The 14,961-nt window shown below is 36.9% G+C and overlaps 1 protein-coding gene across 3 annotated transcripts in view; it reads left to right on the forward strand.

The window, feature by feature from the left end:
* CEP112 (centrosomal protein 112) overlaps window positions 1–14,961 on the forward strand; it is a 412,041-nt gene that overhangs the window by 118,907 nt on the left and 278,173 nt on the right. The window lies entirely within an intron of this gene.

The following is a 14,961-nucleotide window of genomic DNA, read 5'->3' on the forward strand; positions in this document are numbered from 1 at the left end:
ATGATAGAACACTTAAATATACACATTAAAGTATCAGATTTTATTTGTCTTCTCCATTCATTTACTAGGTTGATTAGGCCCTTCTTATCAGTAGGTTTTATCGTTCGGTTTCTAGCTGGAAAACATTTGATTTAGTCAATAAATATTGAGTTTCTACCGTATGTCAGGTAGTGTGTAGTACCTTCCCAGAGGACCTTGGGGTTGGTTGGAAAGATATTCAAGACCTCTGGCAATTTTATCACAGAGTGATAAGAACAGGGTACCTGACCCAAAAAAGAGATTTAAGAAGGGAAGCTTACTTGAGTACGTTTTATCTAGCTAACTCAGAGAATCAGCTAATTCGATTTTTCCTTCTTCCTCAAAACTTCAAAGAATTTCTAGAAAGCCCCAAAAAGAACACTCAGAATCAAACAAACTTAGTTTCAGATTCTGCCTGTGAAGACTGCATGACCATTTCCTCTCCCTCATTTTCCTTGTTAATAAAATGTATTAGCTGAGTTGCCGTATAGAACATGTTAAAATAATTTATGTACTAGGATGTCATGGGGTATCAATTTTGTATCTACACAAGGACTTATGCCTTATTTGTTCACATCACTACGTATGAATTAGATAAAGTCAGAAGAGAACTGTAACATTCATTAAACATTAAGTTAAACAAGTGTGCTTTATGCTCTAAGTTGGACAAAACTAGGGCATTCTTGCTCTCTTTATGGATGGGATGCCCTTCCTTTATTCTGCATTCATTTTGTCCTCCTTAAAATGTTGATTAATAACTTTCTTCATCTATTCAGCTTATCACCATTTTCATTTCTCTTTTGTTCTACTTCAGCTCTCTTCTTTTGTAATTTCTCTATACTTTTTTCATTGGTTTGTTGACTTGCATTTTATATCCCTGAAGAAGAGAAAATCCCTTTGAATAACAGTACGTCAACAAATATTTGTTTGGTACTTACCATGTCTATAGACTGTGGTATCCTCACGTAGAAGGTTTAGAAGATGTAAGTCAAGACATACTGTTGTTCTTAAAGATTTCGTGTAGCCCAAGTTAGGCTTTGGCAGTACTTAGAGTCCTGGATACTCACCTGTTGACAATAAGTGCAGTTGGAATTCAGAAAGATCTTTCCAGTGGCATATTGAGAGTTTATGTGTAAAATAGCATAGTATCTTTTAATGTTCACTGATAGATAGTGTAAGCCCCCTGAAACCTCGGTAGTTTTCTGTATACAACATTACCATTCACCGAGCCAAGTCACATTGTTTAAGGCTTTAAAGGTCTATACCAAAATACCAAATTTTACTTGGAGTTAAAAAGGCTATTTTATTTTAGATTTTTACTAAGATTCCCCCGTAGGCCTGTTTCTCCCATTCCCTGTGCAGGAGATGTCTTCGTTTTGACCACATGTCTGTCTGACCTTAACAGTCCAACACCTAGGATAGCACGGGCATTCTGGCATGAAAGGAACAGAGTAAGTTGTTGTGTGGTCTGAACTTCAGAGTCAACAGCCCAAGCTGGCTGTCTCCCCAAGGAAAATAGTCTGGAGAGTGACTGCTACTGCTTTTGAATCTAAGAACTGTGTTAGACCCAGTTGGGGTCCAGGGACAATTCCATTTTTCCCAGAAGACAGCTATGTACGATCTAGAAATTTGCCTTGATTATTAGCAAAATGTTTTCTGTAATAAACGTACACAAAGTGGAAAATCTCACTTTTGAATGTGGTGGTATTTATTCATTTCATCATTTTTTCATTTACTCATTAAGGGTTTATTTCTTCTGTGTGTGTTGACTGTGTGGTAGAGACCAGCAGAGACAGCAGTTCATACGTAGGAATTCATATGTGTGGGAACCCATGATAAATGTATTCAACTCAATCTTCAGTTAAGAGCTCAGGATGATACCTGAGAACCTCTCATTATTAAAGAGGGACCCTGATTTGCCGTCAGCATTCACTTAAGATGCTGACTCCTTAAAGCTCATTTGCCTATTGTTATTATTTTCCAGAAATAAAACTAGTTTACTATTACTGCGCTACTTAGAGTTCTTATTCTACACATATCCTAAATAGTTTTTACTTTCTATTTTATTTTTATTCTAGAAAATAATTTTAATATCCTCCAATAACTGAAAGTTAGCTGTAACTATCAATGGTATGAGTTGTATGTGTTCGTTTGTTTTCAAAGATAAGTAATTAAAACATATGGGAAGCATAGTAGACTAATGAATGGAAAATGACCATAGATAGCAAGATAATTTGGCGTAGCTCTTTGAAGGACTAATGTGGAAAATATTTTTTTTTATTTTTAGAGAAGTTAAAAATCTATAAACAAGAGGGGTAGATGGTATAGATTTGGTTTATTCCTTTTCAATATTCATATATTTTTAACAGATTTGATATCTGAGTTTTTTGTGCTATGAAAATAATAAAGCATGGTTCTGAGATACTCTATACATTGTCTGTTTTAAAGTATTTGATGAAACATTGCTAAGTCTTCTTTTTGATTGATACTCTCAAGCATTTCTTTTGCAGTCAAATACAAAACTTCCTTGAAACAGATTTATTCTGATCCATTTTCACTCTTTTGCATTATCAAATTGTAAACATTATAAGTATTTTTACCCTCACACTAATATATACATATAAAAGTTTCTGGTTTTTAATTGGTACTGAAAATATGTAGTCGTGATTTTACTAGAACATATGATAATGTTGGTCTTTAGATGATATGGTGAGAAATGACCCTACAGGAAGCAAGCCCTTATTTAACTAAAACATATTGTTTTGGTTGTAGTTGTTATGTATACATATATATGTATACATGACTGTGTGTGAATTAAACTTCTGCTGGGTTTTAAGAAGAAGTACAGAGAGATGAAACAAACTCAGATCTGGGCCTTAACCTCTCAGCCCAGAGACCTGTTGACATTACTGAAACAAACATGCATTTTTGTTAAAAGGAGACGTCTTATGAAAACTGGCTATTCCTTTATTTTTCTTTTTAATCGTTGCCTTCCTTAAATTTTTATCACCGTTACTTTATAATCCTGAAACATGGGCTTATCTGACTTTTTGCAAATTTTTATAATATATAAAATGCAAACTTAGAAGATATTTGAATATATAAATATTTAGAAATAGATGTTAAGTTTGCTCTTGCTTAGAATTTGCTGTAAACAAAAACACTATAAGGAAAAGTGAAACAGTGGCTAATTGTACCCTTACAATTAAAAAAAAAATTTTTTTTAACGTTTATTTATTTTTGAGACAGAGAGAGAGACAGAGCATGAACGGGGGAGGAGCAGAGAGAGAGGGAGACAGAGAGTCGGAAGCAGGCTCCAGGCTCTGAGCCATCAGCCCAGAGCCCGACGCAGGGCTCGAACTCACGGACCATGAGATCGCGAGATCATGACCTGAGCTGAAGTCGGACACTCAACCGACCGAGCCACCCAGGCGCCCCTGTACCCTTACAATTTTTAAATACTCTTTCTGAAGCTAGATCATAGAGTACCATGGTTTAAAATCTGAAAGATAAAAAGAAAAAAAGAAAAAAAAAGAGCGTACGGGGAAAAGCCCCCTTCCATTTAAGCCTTCTAGGTGTGTATTTTCCCTTTCCGGAAGCAGCCATGTTGCCAGTTTTTGTGTAGCCTTTCATATGCAAGTGTAAATATTCCTTCCCCATCGTCTTTCCTCTTGAACTCTACATATATCCTCATCTTCCTTCTTTTTGTCATTCTGACTCATCAGTATTCATTAGAGATTATTTCCTGTAAGGACATAAAGAGCTGCTTCCCCATCTAATTTATGCATTTGATATAATCTGTGTAACCGGTTCGGTACTGATGCCCGTTCTTCCATGTGTCGTCTGGTACCTGTATGGTTTGATTTTAACCTTTAAATCTGTGATCCATTTGGAATGTGTCCAGCGTTTGATTTTAACTTTTAAATCTGTGATCCATTTGGAATGTGTCCAGTGTTGGCTGTGAGGTAGGGATCCCGTTGTTTTTGTCGTTTGTCCAGTGGTTACTTACTTAACTCAAGATCATTTATTTAATAACCTAGTCTTTCCCTCATTTGAGTTCTGCCCCAGGGCCTTTATCATTGGATGTGTTTCTAGATTTTCTGTTCCGCTCCAGAGCTCTAGATAGGCTTCCACCAGACTCATATTCTTTTAATTACTGCAGTTTAAAAATAACATTTAATGTCTGGTAGGACCTCTTATTCTGCCACGGTGGTCCTTTTTTTAGAATCTTTTTCTTTCTTATTTATATGTTTCCACTTGAGCTTTACAGTTAGCTGTCTAGTTACAAAAAGAAAAAAACATCAGTGCCATTAGTCTTTTTGTTAATGTTGTCAAATATGTATAGCTCAACAGAGGAAGAATTGACATATTTTAATGTTAAATCTTTTTATGCAAGATCATGATACGCCTTTCTATTAGGTCGGGGCTTCTCTTGTGCCACTCTATAGCTACACCTGTTTTTGAAACAGACATTGTTCTTGCGAAATTTGTGTTACTTAAATATCACAAGTTGGTTCTTTCATATAAAGCATATGTACTAGTATTTTGACTATCAGGGTGAGTGATGTGAAAATTGAAACATGTAGGAAGTTGTGCCTTCTACATTTGAAGTTTCATACAGAATTTGAGGTATAGGTTTTAAAATATCTGTGACTCTTGGTTTTGGCTCAGGTCATGATCTTGCAGCTTTGTGAGTTTGAGCCTTGCATTGGGCTCTGGGCTGGCAGCATGGAGCCTTTTTGGGATTCTCTCTCTCCCTCTCTCTCTCTCTGCCCTTCCTCCACTCGTGCTGTCTCTCTCAAAATAAATAAACTTAAAAAAGATAAAATCTCTGTACTTTTTGGACACCCCATGTACTTTTATGTGAAGAATGCAGAACTCCCGAGGGCATTACGTGCTTTGTTTATACTTCTCCTGTAGCCATTCAATGCCTTATATCTGATTTGAATCAAATTAGTTTGTTGATTCCTCCTAACATATATTGTGTCCTAGGAATTTTGTTGGTACTAAGCATATAAAGTGCTGATCAAAGCAGGCATGGTCTCTGCTGTGGCCACCGTATACAGCTGCACAGGCTTTGTACTGCATACTACATCATTTGTTAGTATATTAGTATGGTACACTACGTATCAGTGCCCGCACCACGGAGGGCACTGTTCACAGAGACTGCCGTGTGATGTTCCGGAAGTTGGGTGTGGTTTTCCTGCTTTACTCGATAACCTCAGATATTATTGATCTTATTTTATTTGCTTAGTAGAAAATAATTATTTTGCCTTCTGTTAAACTATTGTTGGGATTGCGGCCCTGTTTGTAAAAATAGAATTTTTTTTTTATAATAGAAATAGAAAAATAGAAAGAAAACACAAACAAACAAGAAATGTTTCAGGCACCATTTCAAGAGTTCAGGCTGGTAATTTATAGGAAGTCCAGAATCAGTCTGCTTAACCTCCTACACCCATGGCATCTTTTTAAAGCTCAGTTGTCTGAGCAGCTCCTAAGGGTCTTACTGCTTCGCTGGCTTCCCTTTACTGGTTACCATCAACTCAAATGTTCGGAGCGCATCACGGTTATCCTTTGTGTAATGTTTTCCTCTGTGCATGCATGCAGAATGAATATCAGTGTTATTTTCTTCTGGAGGCCAGTCTGATAGGATGTCTCTAAAGCTACCCAACTTTTCCTTTCGGAGGAAAAACAATCTTAGGAACTTAAATGCAAAAGTCGTATTTATTGTGGAATTTCTATCCAGAACTCTTTAGAATGCTACTGATTTTTTGTAGTGCCGATTGTAGACAGCTTATGGATTTGAAATGCTGTCAGGATTATATCGTTTAAATAATGAATGGATATAGGAAAAGTAAATAATTATAACTTCTAGTAGAGTTTATTTCAGCAAGTAAATAGTTCATGTATTTATAATAATAGTATGTAATGGGTTTATAATACAGAGTGAGCTTATTATAAGACAAGTAAAATGTCTATTTTTAAAACAGACTGAAATGACCTTTATAGTATAAACAAATATTAACGTATAATTAAAACTAAAATATAACATAAACATGTAGAAAAAGGAAGATATTATTGTACCAGCAATAAAATTATTTCTGTATTTAAGTTCTAAATTTGCCCTGACCTGAACTCTTTCAGGTGGTTTTAGGAGGCATTTGAGTTTATTGTAGGTTAAGAGATGGGCTCTGGACCCAACTGTCCTAGATCCAAATTCCTGCTCAGATGACCAGCTGTGTGATCTTGTGTATGGTGCTTAACTTCCATGTGCTGTGTAGTCTTTACATCTGTAAAATGAGAATAATATCTTCCTCCTAAGATTGCTGAGAGGCTTGGAAGCGTTAATAAGAAGCATTTAGAACAGTGTGTGTTACATACATGTATGAGCCCTTTGTATTTTGTTTGCCATAGCCTTATCAGAGGACACAAACAAATTCTTCAGAAGAAGTAATCTTTCCCTGGCACCGGTATGGTTTTAAACAGTTTTATTGATGTATAATTATCACAGCATAGAATTTCCTCATTTTAAGCAGTGCTGAAAGTGGTTTTTAGTAAATTTACAGTTTGTGCCACCATCACTGTCACTCAATTTTAGAACGTTTTCATCAGCCCCAAAGATCCCTTATGGCACCAGATTTTAGAAGGAAATTATCATAGTTGATTTTTTTTTTTCCGGACTGAAAGGAATAAATAATAAGGGACAAGATCTTTGGCAATTATTTTATGTAAAATGCTAACTGACCACTTCTTATTTTGACCCTCAATCAAGTGAAGTCATCATATTGAGATGTACTTTGGCATTTTGTGGAGACCTAACCTAATGGAGCCCTAATACGTTGCTTCTGGGTTCTTTAACTTTCTGATGCTTTAATACAGGGATGAATTTAGAAAGCATTCATGGTGTGTGTGTGTGTGTGTGTGTGTGTGTGCGTGTGTGCGTGTGTGTGCGTGCACGTGCACGCGGGCACATGCATGCACATGTAAATGCACTGAGGGGGATCTGGAACTATATATATATGTGTATATATATATATATATATATATATATATATATGTATATGTATATATATGTGTGTGTGTATATATGTGTGTATATATATGTATATATGTGGCACACTTTGGCACATATATATACACACACACACATATATCTACATATATATATCCCTCACACATGTATATATATACATATATATGTGTATATATGTATATACACACACATATATACATATATGTGTATACACACATATATACACACATATATATGCACACATGTATATACACACACATATATACATATATACATATATATACACATATATATACACACACATATATATATACATATGTGAGGGATATATATACGTGTATATATGTGTGTGTGTGTGTGTGTGTGTGTGTGTGTGCCAAAGTGTTTGCAATGAGAGTAGGGGTGATGTTCATGTTTTCATCTCTGTGTTTGTATATTATTTGAGTCTTTTCCAATAAGAATAGTGTGATTACTTTTATAGCTTAATAATAAAAGACCAAACAAAGAAACACTAGAGATTTTAGAAGGAAGAATTCTGAAATATTAATAATGGTCACCTCTCGTTGGTGAGCATATGGGACTTATGCTCTGTATTTTACGTATTCTGAAATACATATGTCCATTAGTTCCTCAGAGTCCTGAGACACTTTCAACTTGTTCTAACCCTCTTAGCCAGCATGGGCTGGAGCAGGCAGTAAACCCAGACAGTCTCTGGAAATACCCTAAGTCTAAATATTTTTTTTTAAGTTTATTTCATGTATTTGTTATTTTGAAAGAGAGACAGAGAGACTGCAAGTGGGGGAGGAGCAGAGAGAAAGGGAGAGACAGAATCCCAAGCAGGCTATACACTGTCACTGCGGAGCCCTGTGTGGGGCTTGAACTCGCGAACTGCAAGATCATGACCTGAGCCAAAGTTGGACACTGAACCGACTCAGCCACCTAGGTGCCCCTCAATATTTTGGGGTTTTAATTGGAAAAAACTTTTCATGTATTTCTTATAACAAAAGGATAGGTGATAAGGTTGACATTACTTTTTTTTTTTATAGGTGAGAATTTTTGTCATCTAGAATGAAGGGATACCCTGCTACAACATGTTAAGAAAGGCTCTTAGGAAGCCTGTGGAATATAGAATAGAAAATACAGGTTTCTAATAAATATATAATTAGGATATTCTTAATGAATGTAAAAGGTATTTGCCATGGGAGATTATACTACATTTTTGACATGCTTTAGGTTTCCTTGTGGGAATTCTCATATAATAAGTAGATTCATTTTTCACTTTTAATTTATGAACCTTATTTTATAACTTGAATCTGCTTGTGGTACACATATTTTGATTCCTAATGCCACAGTGGGTTACATACACTGGTTGTGCACCCAAGAGTAAGGCATCATGCCCCAGATTCCTATCCCTGGGGAGGACTCCAGCTACTTGGAGGACAGAAAATGCCACAATGCCAGCCACTGGGAATAGAAGTCCAAACGTTTCTGCCTACTGCCCCTTAGTATTGGAGTCACCAAGAACACAACATGATCCAGCCGCAAACGGAATGATGCTTCTTTACTGACACAGAGAAGAGACAGCAAGAGCCACTTCAGTAGTGGGCTCTGTCCCCCACGGGCAGTGGCTCTCTCCCCACCGCTGTCACAAGGCAATTTTCCTACCTCTCCTGTGCTGCAGTAGAAGAACCCTGTCTGTCCTCTCCCTGTGGAGGATGGATAGTTGACAGCAACGTTGGCCAGGTGCCAGATGATGCACATACTTCAAAGACAACAGAGCATTCTTTGAGCTGAACCCGGGAGAAATATTCCACCCTACGTGATAAGCTCAGCACAGGCTTTGGGGGCTCCTAATCCGTGGAGAAGTGTTCCAAGCCCCGAGGCCTATTCTGATAAGGTGGCTGAGTCGGGGGTCAAAAGTACATGCAGAAGACTGCCCCGATATTTCAAGGCAGGTGAATCTCATGCCTGACCTGTACTTTAGGGAGATGATCCTGGCAGGAGTGAGAATATCATACAGATGAGTAACAAGAAATCAGAGGCACGAAAATAAGGAACATGAGGACACTGTTAAGAGTCCATGTGAGTGAAAGACAGTAGACACAGACGGTGGTGAGTCTGTGACGAAGTATAAATGCAGCCTCCAGGGAAAACAGCTGCTTTGGAGCCGCTGAGTTCATCTAAGCATTCTTTAGAATTCAAAGTCAGAATGAACTTTCACAAATAAGTTGCTGATGGAAAAGCTATACTGCTTTATATTTTTATTCCACGTAGGGGTAACAGAGATTGTGGAGTAAATGGAAACATTAAGTTAAGGTACTACATTTTAACATACTGTTTGGTGATCTCAGAAGATACAAATTTAGAGCTGCTTAACTGTTATTATTAAATTTTGTTCCAGCTTTTTTGAGGTATGATTGACTTATAACATTGTTTAAGCTTAAGGTGCATAATGTGTTGACTTGCTACACTTCTATATTGTGAAAAGATTGTCACGATAGCTTTGGCTAACACCTCCGTCAGCTCACAGAATTACCATTTCTTTTGTGGTGAGAACCATTAAGACCTGATCTCTTAGCAACTTTCAAGTGTAGAATACAGTCTTGTTAACCGTGCTATACATGAGATCCCAAGAACGTATTCATCTAATAACTGGAAGTTTGTACTGTCTAACAAACATCTCCCCCTTATCCCTTCCCTCCCAGCTCCTGCCGTCACTTGTTCTACTCTGTTTCTGAATTTTTGTATTTGTCTTTCCGAGTCTGACTTATTTTACTTAGCAGAGTGCCTTCAAGGTCAATGCATTTGTCGCAAGTGACAGGATTTGCTTCTTCTTATGGCAGAATAATATTCCACTGTGTGTGTGTGTGTGTGTGTGTGTGTGTGTGTGTGTATACCACAACTTCTTTATCCATTCATCTGCCAATGGACACTTTGGTTGTTTCCACGTCTTGGCAATCGTAAACAATACTGCTATGAATATGGGGGTGCAGATGTATTTTTGAGTTGGTGTTTTCATTTCCTTTGTATATATTCCCAGATGTAGTATTGCTGGAGTCTATGGTGGTTCTGTTTTTAATTTTTTGAGGGTCCTCCATACTGTTTTTCATAATTCAGCCATTATTTCTTTCAGTAAGTTTCCTCCTCTCTTCTCCCTGTCTTCTTCTGAAACTCCAGTAGTTTCCCAAATTGGTTCTTCTGATGGTATCTCACAGTTCATGGAGGCATTATTCATCCTTTTTTTCCTCCTCTGGGTAATTTCCTGTCTTCCGTCTCACAGATACTTTTTTCCTTTCTATTTATTTATTTTATTTTATTTTATTTTATTTTATTTTATTTTATTTTATATTTTATTTTATTTTATTTTATTTTAATTTTAATTTTTATTTTTTTGCCTGATCCACATTGCTGTGGATGCTGTTGGTTCTTTTCCATGACCGCTTTCTATTGTATTTTTTCATATTATTCATTGTATATTCTACAACTCCAGAATTCCTATTTGGTTCTTTTTTTTTTTTTTTTTTTTTTTTTTTTAATGATTTCTCTGTTAAACTTCTTATTTTGTCCAGGTGCTATTTTCTTGATTTCATTGATTTGTCTTTCTGTGTTTTTTGTGCCTCACCCTTAAAAATATATTTTGTATTCTTTATCGTGTAAATCACAGATCTCCATGTCTTTGGGGTCATTTGCTAGATTATTTTGATCCTTTGGTGGTGCCATGTTTCCCTGATTTTTCACGTTCCTTGAAGTTTTGCGTTGCTGTCCTCACATTTGAAGTAGCAGTTACCGACCAGGGGTCTTTACTAATTGCCTTCAGGAGAGAAATGCCTTCCTTCAGCCCTGCTAGTTATTCTGAAGCTTTCTCAGACTTTCTAGAGTACACCTGCTCTATGCTTTTCCTCCCTCTTGTGGCAGAATTCTTAAGCCTGTTCATTCCTTTGATCCTGCACCATACCAGGCTAAGTGTCGCTGTCGACTCGTTTGTTTTTACAGAAATGGTGCAGAGGCTCAAGTCTGTGGTCTTTTCCTGGCCACAGATTTAGGCTGGCTCTCTGTGCCATGCTCAAGCTTGCTCTGCCTGCTGCCATTGAAACCTCGTGCAGGGAGCTGGCCACAGGGTGGGGGGGTGTGGGTAAGGTGCACAGAGTACTATGGGTGGCTGTGGGCCTGTTGAGGGATCTGTGGGTAGGGCATTCCCAGTGGCTCATGGGCAGGCTTCTTGGTGGAATCCATGATGGAGTGAGTAGGACGCGAGCACTGTTAATGCCCTCTGAGAGCCCTGTCTGCTTTTCTCCCAGCCTCTTCCCACCCGCTGGTCACGCAGCTCGTCCTTCAGTACTCTGGATGGGGCGAGACAGAAATGAGCTTCTTTTGCACAACCTTTAGGTTTGTGAGATCCTGTTGTTACATAGCATTGTAATGTATTCTCATCTGTTGAATAATATTTCAAAGTGAACGTACCGCAATATACTTATCCATTCTACTGTCAATTTCTAGTTTGGGGATATTATTAATAGTGCTGCAATGGATATTCTTACTATGTTTCTTTCACATACACACATTTCTGTTGGATATATCTACCTTCACCCAAATTTTCATGTTATGCCAAGCTGGACACGTGCAGGCTTTTAGATCATTCATTGGGATTGTCAAAGAACTGAGTGAAGTTAATGGGGGTTCAGGTTGCTTTGGGACCAAAGGGAAGAAGTTGGAGGGCTTTCCTCACTGTAACTTCACCCTGGTGCAGTTTTGAACCTCTAATTCTATTAATAAAATTAGTATTTTAATCTTAAATATTTTAATATTTTAAAATATTCCTCCAACAAATTCTCAATAGCTTTTTGTTTGTTTTTTAAATATATAATCATATTTTCAGGTAGCACTGCTTTTTCAAGTATAATTTCACTTGCACATAAATTATTAGAAAAAACATTCTTGAGGGGCACCTGGGTGGCTCAGTCAGTTAAGCATCTGACTTCAGCTCAGGTCATGATCTCACATTCACAAGTTCAAGCCTCGCGTGCTGACAGCTCAGAGCCTGGAGTCTGCTTCGGATTCTGTGTCTCCCTTTCTCTCTGTGCCCTTCCCCCTCTATCTGTCTCTCAAAAATGACTAAATGTTCAAAAAAAATTTTTTTAATAAGAAAAAAAAATTCTTGATGTTTTCTGAGGTAATTCAGAATGTTCTTGAATTATATTTTTATTTGTTTTGCAGCCAACTCTCAGTGCTGGTGCTAGTCAGCAGATGGTCATCATTTGGTTTATTGAAAGTCATTCTATAAAATTATTTATTTACGCAAAAATGAACCATTTCTCTTCTTCTGCCTGACTTTAGAGTTTTATTTAAAATGCATTAATTTATGAAATATTTTTGGGGTTTTATTTTTCCAACACATTTTAGAAAACAGTCTTTTCTTGCTTAATATACACAGTATTTATAATCCCCCATTACAGTGGAAAACAGATTATTTACCCCTAAAGTTATATTTTTAAAGAAGTTATATTTTTAAACATGAGTGGAAAAGCTTCCCTGTAAGGTTCTTTTAAATCTCCTTCATTTATCTTTTGGTTGTTTGTTGTTATAAATCAACATTTATCATATTAGTAGGAATGGGGATTAATCTTCAAACAGGAATGCCTTAGAGTATAGATAATAAAACTGCAATGTTATAATGACAGTGTTTTTGTCCTTTTATTTGCTAGTAACTAATCTTAAAAGAAGACTTAAATGGAATACTAAATAATCTTGTGATTATTCCAAAGAGGGAGTGGACTACATTTTGATTAGGTTTGTTTTTTATTGGAACATTGCTTATTTCAAACATTTAGATGAAGTTCCATTAAAAGCAGATAACCTTCCAGTTTACCCAGAAGCTTGAATTTTGAATTTTGGTAGAAAGGGAGAGCTAGGTTCAGTCAGCCTCGTGTAGAAATTTTCAAGTATAGCTGAATCGTATAATTCTAAATTCAGTTTTATATATTGCCTGAATGAGGGACTGCGGCTTGGTCCTTTTGTTTGTAAGGTTGGTGAAAAAAATCTCAAGGAATTACTCGTGATATATGCTTTAAAATGGAAAAAATTGAATTAAGGAGCTATATAGAAAGAAGCTAAAGATTTCTATGCCTAATAAGTGAATGAAAACATCTTTACCTCAATAAGAAAATGTATTCTGTTTAGAAAACAAATTTGTACTTTTAAAAACCTTTCTTGAAATATAATTATAAAAACTGTTCCACTACAATATAAAGTAGGCTGTAACTTATGATACTTAATAAGGAACTTTTAATTATTTCAAATACATATTAAATCTCGAGCTCTCATACGGTGATAACATCCCCTCCCACACTCTGTGCTTTTTTCTTTTTGCAACACTCTACTCTTTATCTCCAAAATTGTCTTAGCCATTCTTATTTGGTCTTCTATTTCAATTTCAGAATCTGGTTTTACTAAAATTCTGTTGATATTTTATTATATTTGCATTATCTTTATAGATTAAGTAGAATTAAAAATTTTACGAAATTGGTTTCTTTCTTCCATACATAGTATATTTCTCCATTAGTCTGTTTCAATGGCTTTTAATGTTTATAATTCTCTCCACATATATTTTACATATTTTTGTTAAATTTATTCTTACATATAGTTTATGCTACCATTTTGTATTTTTCTCTTTTAAACATATATATTTTAACTTTTTTTAATGTTTACTTATTTTTGAGAGAGAGGGAGAGAGAGAGAGAGTGAGCAGGGGAGAAGCAGAGAGAGAGGGAGACACAGAATCTGAAGCAGGCTCCAGGCTCTGAGCTGCCAGCGCAGAGCCTGATGTGGGGCTCAAACCCATGGACCAGACCATGAGATCGTTACCTGAGCTGAAGTCAGACACCCAAGTGACTGAGCCACCCAGGTGCCCCTAAATTTATATATGTATATTTATTAATGTTTACGTATATTTGAGAGAGAGAGAGATAGTGAGTGAGCAGTGGAGGGGCAGAGAGACAGGGAGACACAGAATCCAAAGCAGGCTCTAGGTTCTGAGCTGTCAGCACAGAGCCCGACACGGGCCTCGAACTCACGAGCCGTGAGATCATGACCTGAGCTGAAGTCAGATGCTTAACCAACTAAGCCACCCCGGTGCCCCTAAACTTATATTTTCTACTTGAAGGACCCAGTTAATAGACACACATTTTAAAAAATATACTTTGGGGTGCCTGGATGGCCCAGTCAGTTGAGCATCTGACTATTCATTTTGGCTCCGGTCATGATCCTAGGGTCGTGGGATCGAGCCCTGCATCAGGCTCTGCACTGATAGCACAGAGCCTGCTTGGGATCCTCTCTCTCCTTCTCTCTCTGCCCCTCCCACACTTGTGCTTTCTCTCTCAAATAAGTTAAAAAATAGTTTTTGTTTCCAAATTGCTTTAGCTGTGGAAATTACAGCTCCCTGCATACTGTGTACCGTCATTCATTCGTTCTTTACTCTCCGTCCCCATGTTTCCTGGGACTTACTGGCTCCGAATGGATGTATATAGAACATTTGTGGATATTACTTGGATTTTCTTTGTTATGTGGAAGAATCCCAGCCAGTAAATTTTAAAAATTTGTTTAGACACAGAATCTTTTACCTAAGGGAGGAAGAGGGTGTCTTCCTACCTCATTTTTCTCTGGTTCTGTTTCCAAAGACCAGTTTACTTTTGCTCTTAAGTGGACCTGTGTAGATACTTTTTTATCAGTCTGCTTCCACTTGCTTTGAATTATTGGCGATTCCTCCCACCTTCTTTCGTCAAGTTGTTTGTTTATCTCAGTTCTTGTTCTTGGGGTTTTTGCCCCATTGTTTCCCCCTTTCTCTTTCTAGGCATTTTAGTGAGTATTTGCAGGATTCAGGAGTTGTTAGCCAGATTCCATTTTGTATGTGGAGA

This window comes from Panthera leo, chromosome E1 (assembly GCF_018350215.1).
Source record: "Panthera leo isolate Ple1 chromosome E1, P.leo_Ple1_pat1.1, whole genome shotgun sequence".
Taxonomy (NCBI): domain Eukaryota; kingdom Metazoa; phylum Chordata; class Mammalia; order Carnivora; family Felidae; genus Panthera; species Panthera leo.